The following is a 17,634-nucleotide window of genomic DNA, read 5'->3' as shown; positions in this document are numbered from 1 at the left end:
GCAAAGCAAAAAGCTGGAATGAAATTTCCTTCAGGGCTGCACAATATATCGTTTCAGCATCGAAATGTACATTCGCAATAGTCACATCGCAGGATCTGCAATGTTGAGTCTGAATTATATTAGAGAACTTTTATCTTGTTTTAAGTGCAAAAGTCAACGTTTCAAAGTGAAAACCAGATTGTTTTACTTAACCCATTGGCATATTATTTTACTGTTTTAAGTTTAACTTAATTTTGAGCTATTGCTTCAGAAATTTACATTTCTGTACATACTATAAGACTCTCCAGAAAAACGCTAATTGAAACTATTCAAACCATCTGGTGAAACTGTATACGCATCGAAGTGAAGTTTATTTATAAACTCATTTCGAGAGGATCACATGCTTATGAATGCTGGTCCCACATTATCCAATCAATGATTCGCCAATCAGATGAAACCTAAGCTACAATAAATTCCCTAAGTTCCATATAACAGCCATCTTCGTTTTGAAGAATCCCCCCTTCCACCCCTACTTCTCCTCCTTTCCTAGATGGGTAGCACGGTGGCCCAGTGGTTAGTACTGTCACCTCACAGCAAGAACGTCACTGGTTCTTGTCCTTACCAAGCCAGCCGACGTTTCTGTGCAGAGTTTACATGTTCCCCTTGTGCTCACGTGGGTTTCCCCCGGGTTACCCGGTTTCCTCCCACTCTCCAAAAACATGCAACTTAAGTTAATTGACTAATTCAAATCGGTACCATAGACATGCTCCTAGTAAGTAGTTATCTCTTAAGGGCAATCACTATCTGTTCATTAGCTACTATAGCAGGGGAGTTCTCGAGATCTACCTGAGCTCAAACTACCTTCTCGAAACGAGAGGGAGCCAGGAGCTTGAGGATCTTATGATCTCAGGGCTCTCTCCCAGGACAGCATGCCAAACAAGCTTTATAATTCAATATATAGTCAATCATCAGCTATGTGTGAACTCTTATATATATGTATATATCACAGCAAATGCCATTCCAGCCGCAATCCAGTACTGGGAAACACCCATGCACACTCATTCACACACTACGGTCAAATTAGTTCATTCATTTCACCTATAGCGCATGTCTTTGGACTGTGGGGGAAACTGGAGCACTTGAAGGAAACCCAAACATAAATCTCCACACATAAACTCCACACATAAATGCCAACTGGCCCTGCTGGGACTCAAACCAGTGACCCTCTTGCTGTGGTAACCACTGAGCCACCGTGCCACCCCTCTAGAATAAAATGTGCATTAGAAAGCTGGACAGAACTAACTGGCCTTGTATCAAGGTCTGCTTATTGGGGATCACCTGTCGGCTTATTTAAAAAGTAAACTCAAGACTTTCCTTGAAAATAATGCAATAAAGCTTATGGTTGCCTATATAAATTACAGTAAATCAGCAAAGTAAGCATCACAACATAACTACACAGCCATCTATTTTGCTTACAATCCAGAAAAACAGGTCTGAGGTGCTGATCTTGCTGCGCAGACCTTTGATTCGCTTCTGCATTTCCAGGTTCTTGTAAACAAAGAACTTTCCAAGAACAAGCTTGAATATATGTGTAACCAAATCAAAAAAAAAAAAAAAAAAAAGAAGACAACAACACACAACTCTGCCCTGGGTTTCAGCTCTCTCTGTCTGTCTTTCCTTTCCTCTCCTTCAGTACACAGTGTGCTGGTCAACATGTTGAATGAATTCCCTGTACAGCGTTCATGTCCCAGTCAGACCTCTCAAACTCTCGCCGTGTGTGTGTCGACTACGTCAAGAAGGCATCGACCGCGCAAACTTTGACAGTGAGGGTCAAACAAGGTGGTACAGTCCAGCTAAACAAATGTGTGATGTGCCAACAGGACTAAACGTTCAAATGCACACTTATTCCTGATATTTCTGTACTGTAAGACCCAACAGACAACTTAATCAAATGAAATGAGTGTAGTTAACTCAACATTGACTGAAAGTTAATTCTACTCAAGAGTTTTGAACTCAGTGTTGAAGGTAATGAGTTAATTAAATACCTCATTACTTCAGCTTAAATGGAGAAAGTTCACAGTACTTATATAGATTAGTTTTTACTCAAACGGTTTGAGTTGCCTTAATTTATTGGGTTTGACAGTACTCAATTGGTTTGAGTTCTCATCATTTATTGGGTTTTACTATGCTTAAATTGATTCATTTACTCAAATGGAGCAAGTTTACAGTACTCAGTAGGATTAGTGTTTGAACTCAAATGGTTCGTTGCAATCAGTTTCCTCAAATGGGTTGAGTCACCTTAACTTTTTTGTGTTTTACATTATACAGATTCGAGGTTCTCCAGAATTTCCCGTCTAATCCCAAAGCAAATCCTCTACATTCCTGATTTCTCATACACAGGGTTGCTCAAACTGTGTTTTTGCCAAGCATTTCACATTCACTTCCAGTGGTGGGAACAGACACAAATTAAATCCCAAAGAACACTTTATTTTTGACATACTGTATATGCACACAGAGGAATGAACAGCCTTTCTATGCGTGATTTATTCAATTGTGTGAGTGTGTGTGCTTGATTGTGTGGATATATGAGGACACATCTGTAATATAACATGGGTATTACAACCTTGGGGTGGTTTTTGAGAACATGTCTTGTGTCTTCTTAATTTAAAACGGTTTAAAATCATACTTAACTGAGTTTTTATACACTTAATTTCCTGTGGGGGTTGGGTTAGAGGAAGGGTAAGGACATATCAGCTTGCTAAATCGTTCAAGCCGCTACTCATTTGAATTGAGAAAATATTTGCTGATGACCACTATTTAGTCATATCACACGTTAAAGTGAATGTGATATAAAATCATAGTGTGTATACATCAGTCTCTGGACTTAAGAAAGAATTAATAAAGAATTCATCACTTTCTGGCCATCTGATTTTAGATATGGATATACAGTAAATATTGGGATCGTGATTTTCAAAAGTATTACATCACTTTGTAAATGTGTTTTATCACCATTTGATGAGTCTCCCCATATAGTTTGATAGAGCGCTTAGACCCGAAAGCTGCTTCCCAAAATTGCTTACAGAAAAACACAAACATAGAGAGAAATTAGTTTCATCATATATACAACACAACACACACAAATTCTCACAACTAGGGATGTCTCGATCAGATTTTTTTCCCCTTGGGTCCAAGTCATTTGATTTTGAGTATCTACCGATTCCGAAACTCAATCCAATACTTCTATAATACCTAAAAAGGAATAAAGAAGAGTGAATAAACAGATCTAGGGTGCTCCTCTTATTTAATTCAACTTATTTTACCATTTAACCCTAGTTGGTTTTGGATCATGAGCTCAGTTCACTAACATGCACCACAATTTTCACTACTGACTTCTATTTATACTGACTTTGATTGCTTTAAATACATTTGTTAATAACGGTATGTCTTTTTGTTAATTAATCATTTCTCCTTTCAATTTACCTGGTCCACATTGTCTCCCCTATGTTACACTTTTGAGCCGGTTGTAACAGCACTCAATCACACACACACTCATACACTACGGCCAATTTTGTCCACCCAATTCACCTATAACACATGTCTTTGGATTGTGAGGGAAACTGGAGCACGTAAAGAAAAAAACACGCGAACACGGGGAGAACATGCAAATTCCACACAGAAATGCCAATGGCACTTCTTTATGTGAGGCAACAGTGCTAACCACTGAGCCACCATGCTGCCCTTGGCTCATATTTCTAGCAACGTTGCTCTCTGAGATGAAAACTAAAAAAGCCAGTTTAAGCTGATTGTTTAACACATTAGCACAAAGTATTCTTTGCATATTCCAAATAGGGAACTGATATTAGCAGACAATGACTATCAAAGCACAACATTGCCCATTTAAATAGAGCTAATGTCGATTTGAAGTCATAAGTACATCCAATTTAAGACCGAATAATCAAAGTAGTGGAATAAACAATAAAATAATATATAATATTACAATTCAGAATGAAAACCTGTGTTATATCTAGCAAGTTTTCAGTTGTGTATCTAGCAAAACTTGTCATAATGTACAATATTTCAGGCATGCAAGGATCGCTGATCTCACTCTCTCATGCGCTTTGTCCTATAGTGACTACTTATGTATAGTGGTTGGCCGGCGGCCTGCAGGTATTACACTTATTCCTAAGCCATACTGACATGCTATTTCAGACCGAATATTCAGAGTAGCATGGTAAACAATATAGGGAGCATGTCACAGGTTATCATTGTTCAGAAATGAACCAATATGAATATAAAACCAACTTCAGCTTAGTTAAGCAGGCTAGGTGAAATAGCGATATTTACTTCAGGGCTCAACAATAAGCACTGCTTCATAGCCCGGGGCCAGCCTGAGAGATGCTCGTGACAGTAGACAGAATTGTTACTGGCCCGATCGGCGCAGTGCTGCATTGTCACTAAATTTAAATAAACGGCAACATAACCACAACATCAAATTATGAGGCTAAAAGAAAACGTCTCCTTCTAACGTTATGGAAACATTTACATGGGTACAACTCGACGGAAAAAAATTAAGTGATGTTTTGCTTAGTTTGCCGACACTTTTCAGTCAGCCACCTTTTGTTTTCCAATAAAATACCTCCACATTTTCCACACTCTATATTTTACAGCTAAATGTTTTTAAATATTTAAATTCTAGATTTATTCTAAACAATATTTTGTGACACATTATTTAATATATGTGGCTAAGAAATAGCAATTAACTTTTTTTTTTTTTTTGGTGGGGCCAGTGAAAATTTTGGCAGGGCAAGTAAAAATCTAAGCCACTGGTTCATTTAGGCCAGTAGGAAAAATACTTAGCGTTGAACCCTGTACTTGTGTTTTGTTGTTAAATTTTAAAAAATATATTTTCATTATCGATGTTGTAAAAGGAGCTTATGAAACTGAAAATAGTCACATCAATCATTTGCCGGAAGATTTCTGAACGACACGTCTGTGCATATAACCCATTATAAAACAACACAATCTACATCAGCTTTCTGTGACAAGAAATCTGTTTTAAAACAGAACACTACCTGTCTTCAAGAAATACATCAGTCATGGTGTTGTTCTTCCTCCAGCATGAAAAAGTAACTCTATTGACAATATTAACAATATTGCTTCAGGATTTTAAAAAGTTTTAATTCAGCTTTTGTTTTTACCGCTCTCATGTCTCACATGCACGGCAGGTCTCCGTGAACAGGGTTGCGCAGACATACAAATCTACATTTGTTGGCACAGTTAAGGCTACTTATCAGAATTATGGGAATAATCTGCCCAACAATTTTTAATTGGATGAACATTTTTCAGTCTTACGCCTTATCCAAAATTAGACCTGCACAATTAATCGAAAAAAGATTGTGATCTCGATTCGACACCCTAGACCAGGGGTTTAATTCCAACCCTGCTCCAACACACTTACCTCTAGGTTTCAAACAAGCCTGAAGGACTCAATTAGTTTGATCAGGTGTGTTTAATTAAGGTTGAAACTAAACTGTGCAGAGCTGCGGCCCTTTTGGAACTGAGTTTAACACCTGTGCCCTAGACGATCTTAATCCAGCATTTCTACAATTCTGCCAATCATATTTTCAAATTCAGGAGAGAAGCAAAGGCGGCTGCACGAGTCTTTTCATTGTTTCACATACATTGCTCAGCGACATGGACACCTCCAAATGATGTTGAAAGAGTCATGTCATTTTCAATGTCAAAATGTCATTTTTGTCTTCATATAATGCTGTATTCGCGGCCGGGAAATCACACGTGACGTGAGCTGCTGACCGTGAGCTGTTATCACAGAGAGGGCAGGCGTGCACCTTATTTAATGATAGACGCACACGCGACTACTTTAGTGAACAGAACCTGCATAGGCTGTAAGTAACAGGTAATAAAGTTGTTATTGACATTCAGTTTGTAATGTATAAACAATGTGATGTTTTGCTTAGTTTGCCGTCACTTTTAAGTCAGCCACCTTTTGTTTTGCAGTAAAATAACTGCAAAACAAATGAGATGCACGAAGTATGAACAGCACTTAGCAGTGAAAATGAAACCAAAAGCGTGCACATCATTTAAATAATCATATCGCATTTTAGAGTTATGATTGTGACAAGCATTCAATGTTTTTTCTTTCATAGCGAACACAGTTGTGCATGAAAATAAATGTTTATAGTGTCAGTATAACCACTCTTGCCTATTTAATGTTGATTTTACCAGTGAATTAAATGGTCTAATAATGTTGTCTATAGCCCCTTTCACACAGTGATACCGGTAAATATCTGGAAAATTTCCGGAACGACTTTACCGGTATATTCAAAAAAGCGCTGTTCACACAGGCGAGGACGTTACGGAAATTTTCCGGAAAAGAGCATTCACACATCCATTCCAAAATACCGGTAAATTCTGACATCATTCACCTCAAATGAGCTTTAAACGCCTGCGCTTGTATTTGTAAACATTTGACTAAATTACAAACTCTGTGGATGATCAATATTGTGAACAACTTTCGCAGGATCACTTTCTCATGTCGAGGTGTTCATAATATGTGCGTGTGCAGGCGCTCACAGGCTGTTTCAAAGGCACACGCAAAGCTTGAAGGTAAACAAACAACGGCTTATCATAAGCATGTCATCGATGATTATTTACACATTTGGCATAAAGAAGAACATATAAACGTGATCTGACTATCTTCTAGCAGCTAAATGTGTCTGGAAAAATATTCAAAGGTTTTTATTCTCACAAACCGCGCGGACGTAAATGCGTCTGACTGTTGTGATTGGCTAAAGCAGACGTCTCACGTCAGCACGTTCTAGACGTGCACGCGCTTATTACGGAAATCTTACTTCTGCATTCACACAGCGCAGCATTCCGGCAAATTGCCGGTAATGTTACAACTTCTCTTTCCGGAAAATAGCCAGAACGAATTTACCGGTATTTTCAAAAAGGACCTGTTCACACATACAAGCTTTCCGGAAAATTGAAAGGTCTGTATGTGTGAAAGGGGCTAATGACAGATTGCAAGTATAGGCCTATATCTCAAACATGATTCAACATCAGAATTATTATAAGTAGAATAGAAATACTACACATATTATTATTGTATTACCATATGTTTGGAAAAAACAATAATAATTTCCGACTCAAATATCAAGCTTTATTTTACATCTAGAGAATCGTGAGAAAATTGTGATCTTTATTTTAAGACAAAAAAAAATAAATAAATTGCGATTCTCATTTTTAAGCCAGAATCGTGCAGCTCTATCCAGAATATAAAAATACATATAAACACATATAGATTGTTTACCTTCATTATTACTATTGAAATGTGAAGAGACTTTCAACCAGCACAACAACAAAATGTTCCTGAAGACAGTCCCCTATGTGTAACAAGTAGTACTCTTTACAGATATCTATAGCAAACAGCAATCAGAATGAATCAAGTTAACACATTTAAATGATTTATTAAACATTTAGTGAATGAATAATATAGCCTGACAAGAAAGCAAGTGTGTCAGTCTAAACCGTATGCAAATTTTTACTGGCAAACACCCACCAACTTGTATGTTTGCCCACCAATTTGTTTGCGTACTCTTTGTTGTCCTGACAGGCCAGCTGTTTCTAAGCCTGTGTGGTCTTAAGCAATCACCTAAATTACTGCCAACTGAACACACATCTTAAAGCAGCGCTATACAGTGTGAGATCAATGAATGACTGACACCAGTCGAGTGCATAAACACTGTGCTTAAGCGGCTCTTAAGTGCTCATCAAGAACATTATTTCACCAGGCTGAAACACAAACACAAACTTCACCAAGCTGCTCCAGTTGTGCTTGTATAAAACCCGGGACACAATGTGAAAGCCAGGCACACTTCAGACTAATGTAATGTATAATAAACTTTTCCATCAAAGCCTGTAATGCTAGTAACATTTTGACCAAATGTAACATGGTCGCTGATGTATTATACATTTGCAGAGGAGAGTGCTTCGTCGCAACAAACTGTGACTAAGAAGACGAGCTGTTTCTTGTCATTTATTAATGCACACACAGGGAATGGGAAATCATGCATCAAACTCCTTCCTGAGCTTCATATAATGAGTCATATCTAATGGATATGTCGAGTTAATGCCACTGCTAATTACTAATGATGCATAAAATCATTTGACAGCATCCTCGCTCGCTGTTTATATTGCATGAAGACAATGTTAAAATGTTTAGAGCTAGGATTCAATATCTAAATATATCCGAGAAAATCCAAATATGTGCACATATACAATACTTTTGTTATCAATCAAAAAGACCAATAAATGTGACCTTAAATGAGAGAAATTACTTTTTTAAACTTGAGAGCTGTGGTGAAACACCGATTGAATAATCGATTAATAAAATTTATTCTGAGATTTTCAAAATGCATCGCTACTCTCTGTTGAGTAGATTCTGAGCTTAGTTTTTACCAGCAGGTGGTGCTGTATGCTTTACAAACAGTTATACTCCACTCGCATCCATTTCCTTACAAATAGCGCTCAAACCTAAAAAATCTATAATAATTTAGGAAATGTTTAAGCAAAAAACTAACCCGGAGCACAGTCTGCTTTTAAAAACTAGCCTAGAACATTCTCTGTTGTTAAAAACTAGCCTAGAGTGCCATCTGCTGATAAAGGCTAGACTTGAGCACCATATGCAGTTATAAAGTACTGTAGAGCACCACCTGCTGTTAAAATCTAACCTAGAGAGCTGTCTGCTGTTAAAACCTAACCTAGAGCACCACCTGCTGTTAAAAACTATCCTAGAGCACCGTCTGCTGATAAAGGTAACCTAGAGCACCGTCTGCTGATAAAGGTAACCTACAGCACCATCTGCTGTTAAAAACTAGCATAGAACCTAATCTTCAAGTAAAAACTAGCCTAGAGTGCAAAACTATGTTATAAACTAGCCTAGAACACCATCTGCTGTTAAAAACCGGCCTAAAGCGCCATCTGCTGCTAAAAACTAGCCTAGAGCGCTGTCTGCTGTTAAACCTAACCTAGAGCACCACCTGCTGTTAAAAACTATCCTAGAGCACCATCTGCTAATAAAAGTAACCAAGAGTTACTAGCCTAGAAAAAAACTAGCAAAAAACTAGCCTAGAGTGCAAAATTATGTTATAAACTAGCCTAGAGCACCATCTGCTGTTAAAAACTAGCCTAGAGCGCTGTCTGCTGTTAAAAACTAGCCTAGACTGTTGTCTGCTGTTAAAAACTAGCCTAGAGCGCTGTCTGTTGTTAAAAACTAGCCTAGAGCACCATCTGGTGTTAAAAACTAGCCTAGAGCGCTGTCTGCTGTAAAAAAAATAGCCTAGACTGTTGTCTGCTGCTAAAAACTATCCTAGAGCGCCATCTGCTGTTATTAAATAGCCTAGAGCATCATATGTTATCAAATACAAGCCTAGAGCAACATCTGCTGTTAAAAACTAGCCTAGAGCGCCGCCTGGTGTTAAAAACTAGCCTAGAGCAACATTTGCTGTTAAAAACTAGTCAAGAGCGCCCTATGCTGTTAAAAACTAGTCTAGAGCGCTATTTGCTGTTAATAACTAGCCTAGAGCATCATCTGCTGTTGACCACGGGCCTACAGCACCACCTGCTGCTAAAAACTAGCCAAGAGCGCCGTTTGCTGTTATAAACTAGTCTAGAGTACCATATGCTGTTATAAAAAAGCCTAGAGCAACATCTGCTGTTATAAAGTAGCCTAGAGCACCATCTGCTGTTAAAAACTAACCTAGAGCAACATCTGCTGTTATTAACTAGCCAAGAGCACAATTCGCTGTTAAAAATTAGCCTAAAGCGCCATCTGCTGTTTAAAACTAAGCTCAGGATGTATTCAAGAGGGAATATTGACATATTTTGAAAATCTTTGAATCGATTTCTTGATTTTTTTTCCCCACAGCACTATTAAACTGTTACTTTTTTAATGAAAATAATATCCGTTCGCAACTGAACAACAGAACAAATGTTCGTTCATACTGCGCCCACCTCTGATCTGGGCGAATACATGTAGTTTCTACAACTGTCCTTGACGGACATAATGATAATGATCAACAACAACGTTTTGATCACTATACACGAGTAGGAGTCCTCATATAAAAAGGCCACTAAGACTGTCCACACTGGCTTGAAATCGTTTTTTTTCCAGCCAGCATTCTGAGGGCCACAAGGATTGTAAATGACCTCAAACTAGCCCAACCAGCAGAAGGTACAGAAGCATTCGGGTCCTCAGACTGCAGGACAGTGTCTTCCCTCATATATACCCATAGACTCTTCATCAACATGTGAACTGGCCATACAGCTACATCTGCACATATATATACACCTCACAATAATAATGATAATAATAAACTGAACACAAACTTGTAAGGTTGTGCATTCAGGAACTTACACAATCTACCCAAATACTGCACCTTGTCCATTAACACTGTGATTGTTTTGTTTTTTATGTATGATTGTACAATCTTGTGCTGTTCTCACACACTTTATGCTGCCTGTAGTTCATGATGTGTGTTCAAAGTCTCTGTTGTTTTCCTTTTATTCTTTTCCAGACTATTATTAATAATTATTATTACTTTAATAGTAAATCGTTTATTTAAAAATAATTAAAAGGGATAGTTCCCCTTTCCCAGAGATGGGTTGCGGCTGGAAGGGCATCCGCTGCGTAAAAAAAACTTGCTGGATAAGTTGGCGGTTCATTCCACTGTGGCGACCCCGCATTAATAAAGGGACTAAGCCAACAAGAAAATGAATGAATGAATGTTCACCCAAAACTTAATCCTTATTCAACATTTACTTGCTCCAAACCTGTCTGACTTCACACAAATAAAAGATATTTTGAGGAAAGCTGTAACCATTGACTTGCATAGTATTTGTTTTTTTCCACTATGGAGGTTAGTGGTCACAACTTTCTTCAAAATATCTTCTTTTGTGTTTAACAGGGAAAAAGACTCAGGTTTGGAAGGATTGAGAGTAAATAGTGAGCACACATTTTCATTTTGGGGTCCCTTTAACTATGTATAACACCATTGAGAAAACACTCTTTCGTTTATCTGCATGCAAGCTGGACTAATAATGGACTGAAATGGACTAATACATGAATATATCTAAATATTTTTAAATATATATACTTATATTTTAATCAAGTCAAATTTACAAGTTTGAGCCTATAACTAGCATAATTAACGGAAACGGGTTCGTCCTTTACATTTTGAGAGCACATCGAAACCCAAACATTCGCATAAAAACGCGCACGTGCCACACAAATCCTATGTATCAATGCACAAAAGCGCATGCACGCACACATTTGACGCTGCTGAGCGGAAACTTAACAAAATGCATGACGGGAGATAAAAGAATCTTCTGTGGAAGATAATAATCAAAGGGGAAAAACAGAGAGCATGCCTTCAACTTTCTCACTACAACAAGAGTCGAGTGCTATTAACTGTTCAGCACACTAACTAGGCTTTAAATAAAATTACCCAATGCCCTTCCCATAACGGTTCACCTAAATTATGAGTGCATATGCACACACGCTTGATCTGCTTGCATGTACAGTATCTGTCACATGGCCAAATGAATGTGACACTTCACAACGGAAGGACAGTTCACAATTCGACAAGAGGAACGGCTTTAATAATAAACCCCTGCTTTATTTAAAGCTCCAGTGGCGACTGATCGGTCTCGGAAGTTTCAATCATTAACTCTTCCGAACATAATAAACTTTCACCCACTAACAAACACTTCAGCCATGAGCCCAAAAGAAGCACTTCTCCTTCTCAATAAAAGTAGATTTTAAGGAAAAATAAGCTTGATAAAAACTTTGCGCGCGCGCAATTATTGTAGCATGTCAGATTGACTGAGCAGAGCTGAACTGGTCAGGCGCGCAGAATTATGGAGCTGCATATGGAGCTGGAAATGTGAGCTGGACTGTCCGTGAGACTTGACAGGCGTGCTGGAGGGGGGCCGGACTCTCTGCCTGTTGATCCGATATATAAAAACATAATAATAAAACACACAGTGTGCAAGAGCTTGACGCTTGCGAAACACCGGTGCCAAACGCGCACAGTCTAAACTGAGCAGCAACATTTCCAATAAGATCCTGTCAGGCATGTCATGTGTTCTGGAATCAACTACGGCAACGTAAACAGCTTCAATTCAGTGCAGAAAGTCTGCTCAGCGAAGCCTCGGCGTTTGTTTATAAACTGTGCCGTTAAAACAACAACAGTTGACATCGACAAACAACATTTACAACATGTAGAAAGCGCACAGGCGCGTTAAACCTACCTCGGCAGGTCTTCTGAATCCGCTGTCGTTTCGCATAAAAGTGCAGCAAAGCTCCAGATAGCGTGTACGACCCAGAAAGGCAACCTTTTTGCCCCGTCTATCTACCAGCAGTGGGTTACGCAGTTTTTCATGTGCTTCTACCCCTCCTCTCTCCCTCTCTCTCTCTCTCTCTCTCTCTCTCTCTCTCTCTCTCGCTTTCGCTTGCTCGTTCTTGCTGGTGTCCGACTCGTATGAATCGTTCACTTGAGTCGAGTCACAATAAAGAGTCAGTTGAACCCTGAACCATATTGGCTACTAGTGATTCTTTTGAGAACGGGTTCGAGCGGGTCCCGCACATCACTTAAAGGGATAGCTCACCCAAAAATATGATTAATAATAAGTCACAAAGATATGACTTTATTAAAACATTAAAGACATAGTCCACCAGAAAAATGACATTTCTGTCACTATTTACTCACCATTTTACGTTTCAAACCTTCATTAGTCTCTTCGGTTAAACATGAAAAGATGATATTTTGAAAAATGTCACTTTCTCTTACTATGCAAGTCAGTGGTGGAGTGTCACGGTGGCTCAGTGGGTAGCACGACTGCCTCACAGCAAGGTTACTGATTCAAGCCTCAGCTGGGTCAGTTGGCATATCTGTGTGAAAGTTTGCATGTTCTGCCCATGTTCGTGTGGGTTTCCTCCAGGTGTTCCGGTTTCCCCCACAAGTCCAAAGACATGTGGCATACAGTAGGTGAATTGAGTAAGCTAGATTGTTCGTAGTGTGTGTGAATGGATGTTTCCCAGAGATGGGTTGCAGCTGAAAGGGCATCTGCTACGTAAAACATATGCTGGATAAGTTGGCGGTTCATTCTGCTGTGGCAATCCCAGATTATTAAGGGTCTAAGCCAAAAAAGAAAATGAATGCAAGTCAGTGGTTAGCCTGAAAATTTTAGGCTTTCTTCAATATATATATAAAATATATTGAAAAATATATATATATATATTATGTCAGTAGCAACGGATATTTAGCCTATATATATGTGGTTTCCTTTTTATTGGTATTGTAATGAATCTCCAAGAGCTGTTGACTTACAATAATATAGGTTATAATAATAAATTATTATTATTTATAAAAATGTAAGGGTATATTACTTTTTAATACATTTCCACACACTGAAAAAATAACTCAAAGATTATTCCTTGGATTTACTTAAATTTATTTAAGGTTATTGGTTGTAGACAATATATTTTGGCTGAATTTAAACTAACAAATTAAGTTGAACATTACTAAATTTGATGTGTTTGTTTAAATTCAACACAAATAAATTGTTAGCAGCAATTTTGCAGACAACATTTATTTCAGTCCAGGGGGGATGTGGCCAGTGTAGCCTCACTGAGAAAGGTCCAGAATGTTTCCCGTTCATGAGCTCATTTGTCCTATTTTGATTGCAACACTATCATTAACTGTCAAAATAACCCATCGTAAAAAGCGTTAAGACCAAGTGGAATCCTGGTGTGACTTAATGGTCAATGCAAACAAGTATTTTTCAAGAGTCCAGCAGTCTTCTTTTGGTAATGTATTGCTTTTAAACAGAGAAAACATTTGTCAAGTAACTTTAATTGTAAATCTTGGACCCTATTCTTGAAAGAAAACAAGACTAATAAAGTGTCAAAAGCTTATTAAATATTAATTTTCCCATATTAAAATAAATTTGAATACTATTTTGACTATGTTGATATTTATGAAGAGAGGCTAGAAAAATTGTGAAGCTCTGAATCACAGGTGTCAAATCCAGTACCTGAAGGGCTAAAGCTTTGCACAGTTTAGTTTCAACAGTAATTAAACACACCTAATCAAACTAATTAAGTCCTTCAGTGTCGTTTGAAACCTACAGGTAAAGCTGTGGTCACACTAGAGTTTGAGCATGTGAAATTCTGTCGTACAGTGTTGCCAAAAGGGGCGGTATTAAACAAGATGATCAGGCATTTAAAAAAGCAAGTGATTGGTCCATATTTTACACTTCTGTACCGAGAGGTCATGTTTTGATCTTCGGTTCATCTCATACAGTTACGTGATGTGATTTCGCAGGTCAGCGTTCACCAAGCTTGAACTTTAAAACAGTGAACTGCGAAACTTGACGCACAAGCTTGCGTTTCCGGTCTGACGCATTCACATGCGTATGAATAGAAGTCTATGGAGAGAAAAGTCCAGTGTGACCACAGCTTAAGTGTGTCGAAGCAGGGTTGGAATTAAACTGTGCAGAGCTGCTGCCATTCAGGACGGGATTTGACAACTGTGCTCTAAATTATTATTATTAGTAGTAGTATTAGTGTTCAAATGGCCAAATTCTGACTGAAGAAAATTGAATGTGCTGGCCAGTTTGTTATTTGTGTGACCGTACTCTCTTTTGCTCTGCGTTGTGCAGTTAAGGACGAGAGGACACCATTTTGAGTCTGCTCAGAGAATGTTATTATGATCGACCGGCAGCTTCAGCTCATTACATTCAATGTACACTGTCAACAAAAATAACATTCTACAATATAACAAACTGTTTTTACATTAGTAAACATAACAAATGATTAAAATTAAACTTAAATATATATTTGTGTGTGTGTGTTAATTATGACCAGAGCTAAGTTCAATATGGAACAGGTAGAGCATACCTCCTTAGTTCAAGGTAAAGGTGGAAAAAAAACGCTCAAACGATCGTGCAACAGGTATGGCTGCTTGGACTATACCACCTTGACGTTAACCCAAGGGGAGAGAAGAGGTGAAACCACTCTCACTTTACAGACTGTTTTTACATTAATATTGTGAACACAAAACAATTTTATATGAAAAGTAAGTAAACAGGAGAAAAATATAGTGAAATCAATATGCCTGAAATAATCCTGTTACATTTGCATAATAAATTACAATCAGCAACAGTTTTGATTGTAAAACTTTTTTTTCTATTGATGTTGTGATATAATAAATTTGTATTATAAAAATAAATATTTGTCATATTTCTTTATTCTAAACATTTAGGAAATATTTTTGGGACATCAAAAAGTGTGGTTACTATGACCACCTGACAAGCTAACCCAGCAGGCACACAACATCATAAGCTAATATAAGGTTAGTTTTTTGCCGTGACGTCAAGTGACCAAAATTCAATGTCTAGCCAGCGTCTTAGGACAACGTTATTTTGACATTCAATAACGACGACAAATTACTTTGATATTTGTTTGATTTTATGTTGTGGAAAGTCACCAAAATCTAACGTCTGATAGATGTCATAGTGGTAATGTACACACAACGTCAAGTTGTAACATGATTAGATGTTGATTTTAGGTTGGACGTTGGACAATGACGTCAGCCTGACGTTGGGTTCTGACGTCAACACGATTTTTATTTCCAAACAAAATCCAACGTCCTCATGACGTTGGGGTACAACGTCAATATGACGCCATGTTGGCGTCCTGTGGAATAATGCAGTGGATAAAAAAAAGTTGGAAAAAGGTATGGATGCTTCCTCAGTTATTTTCTAAAAAATAAGTAAAAGAGATTTCTTATAAAATAATTTGTAAATTCTATCCGACACGTCATTATATGAAAAAATATAAAAGTGATTTCTCCTCCAGCTGTTCTTTTTGTGATGATTGTTTTGAAACTGTTGTTCATCTTTTTTGGCACTGTCAAATTACCAAAGTATTTTGGAAAAATGTCTTGAATTTTATTCGAAGTAAAATTTATAATAAATGTACTTTGTGTTGAAAAATGTAGTGTTGAGCTTTACTGAGTATGAACAACTTAAAAGTAAACAGTTGTATGTGGTGAACTTAATTTTGCTGCTTGCTAAATTTCACATTCATAAGTCAAAATTCTTTAACTCCAGACCTATCTTTGTGCTTTTTCTGAATGAATTTAAACAATACCTTTCACTGATTCAATTGACTCATAACAAAAAGGCTCTAAAAACCTCAACTGTCTGCGGTTCTTTTTAATACCCCTCTGTGTTTAGCAGTTTTTTCCTTTCTTTTTAATTTTTTTTTTATTTTTTACAGTTTTTTCTTCATTGTTAAAGATGATTGTTCTGCCTATGTGGTGATTTATATATAAATTGTGTACACTGTTTATGGGCTTAATAATAGAATAAATAAATAAATAAATAAATAAATAAATAAATAAATAAATAAATAAATAAATAAATAAATAAATAAATAAATAAATAAATAAATAAATGTTGATGTCCTGTGTCTGCAGGGAATCCAGCTAAAAAGTGATTAAAATTTCAACTAAATTCAGTATTTAAATCTCATAAATACATAGAAAATTAGGCGAATAACTGCAAAAATGTCCACCCCTTACACCAGGCTGGCTATTAATATATATAAACAATACAAAGGGTGCATCTAGGTTCTTGTTTTTGAGCTAAATTATGCCTCCATCAGACTGAACTGAAACCCATCCAATTGCACTTCACCCTCTTACCATTAAACCTCAACTGAAGCAAACAGTATCTTCATATGACTACTGGAGGCACTAGGAAAAGGCTACGTGATGCTACAATTACGTCATGACGTAAAGAATCACTGTGCTTTAAAGGAGCTGTTCGAACGAACCGAATCGCTCTCTCTTCCTCTCAGCACTTTAACCGCGGCTTCCGGTGTTGTTTCGCTAGTGATAGAGTCAAAGTCTGTGCAAGGAAATGATGAGGTAAATGTAATAGATCGCCACAGTTGTTTACATGCACGCGTGCGCTTTGTTTTTTTTCTGATACTGTACATTTGTGCAAAAGGTCTCACGTGAGCGCTGCTGTGGGCGGGGCTATGATTGTAAAGACGGTTAGCGGAGCGCGAGGGCTGCTGATTGGAGCGCGAGGGCTGCTGATTGGCCAGAAGCGGTTACGCGTGACTGGAGCCTCGCTGTCTTGGGTTGAGGGATAAAAACAGTTTATTTTGAGCTGTTGAAGCGCGCATATGGAGATTAATATTATTGTTCTAGACCTGATAGGGATTCCTACAGTCATAAAGGATTTGTCAAAGGATTGTTCGTTTAGTATCATCTTTTCACTTTTATGGGTCTAAACAGGATAGCCTCTTTCATACGTGCATTCAGTGGTCAGCATAACTGAGTAGATCCCATTTTGAAAATGAATATTTTTATCCATTTCTTAATATAGTATATTCTTAAAATAGGGAATATAGGCGATATATTTTTTTGCATTTAAACTAAACAGATTTATTAAACTGATATATTTATTGAAATAATATTTTAGTCACCAAACATATTTGGAAATTGAAAGATAATACAATTAAATTTAAGCAAAATATTGCAAAAAAAATTGCAAACT

General features: G+C 37.5%; 1 protein-coding gene across 11 annotated transcripts in view; it reads right to left on the bottom strand.

Moving 5' to 3' along the window:
- Positions 1-12,411, bottom strand: part of stat5a (signal transducer and activator of transcription 5a) — a 199,059-nt gene extending 186,648 nt beyond the window's left edge. For 10 of the 11 annotated variants that reach the window (XR_015479601.1, XM_087242303.1, XM_087242305.1 and 7 more), the window contains exon 1: positions 12,313-12,411. The gene's annotated coding sequence lies outside the window, so the exon portion shown is untranslated. 11 annotated transcript variants of the gene reach the window in all.
- Between the last annotated feature and the right edge of the window lie 5,223 nt (positions 12,412-17,634).

The sequence above is a fragment of the Danio rerio genome, chromosome 3 (assembly GCF_052040795.2).
Source record: "Danio rerio strain M-AB ecotype USA chromosome 3, GRCz13ab, whole genome shotgun sequence".
NCBI lineage: Eukaryota > Metazoa > Chordata > Actinopteri > Cypriniformes > Danionidae > Danio > Danio rerio.
This window is presented reverse-complemented; position numbering and strand designations above follow the sequence as displayed.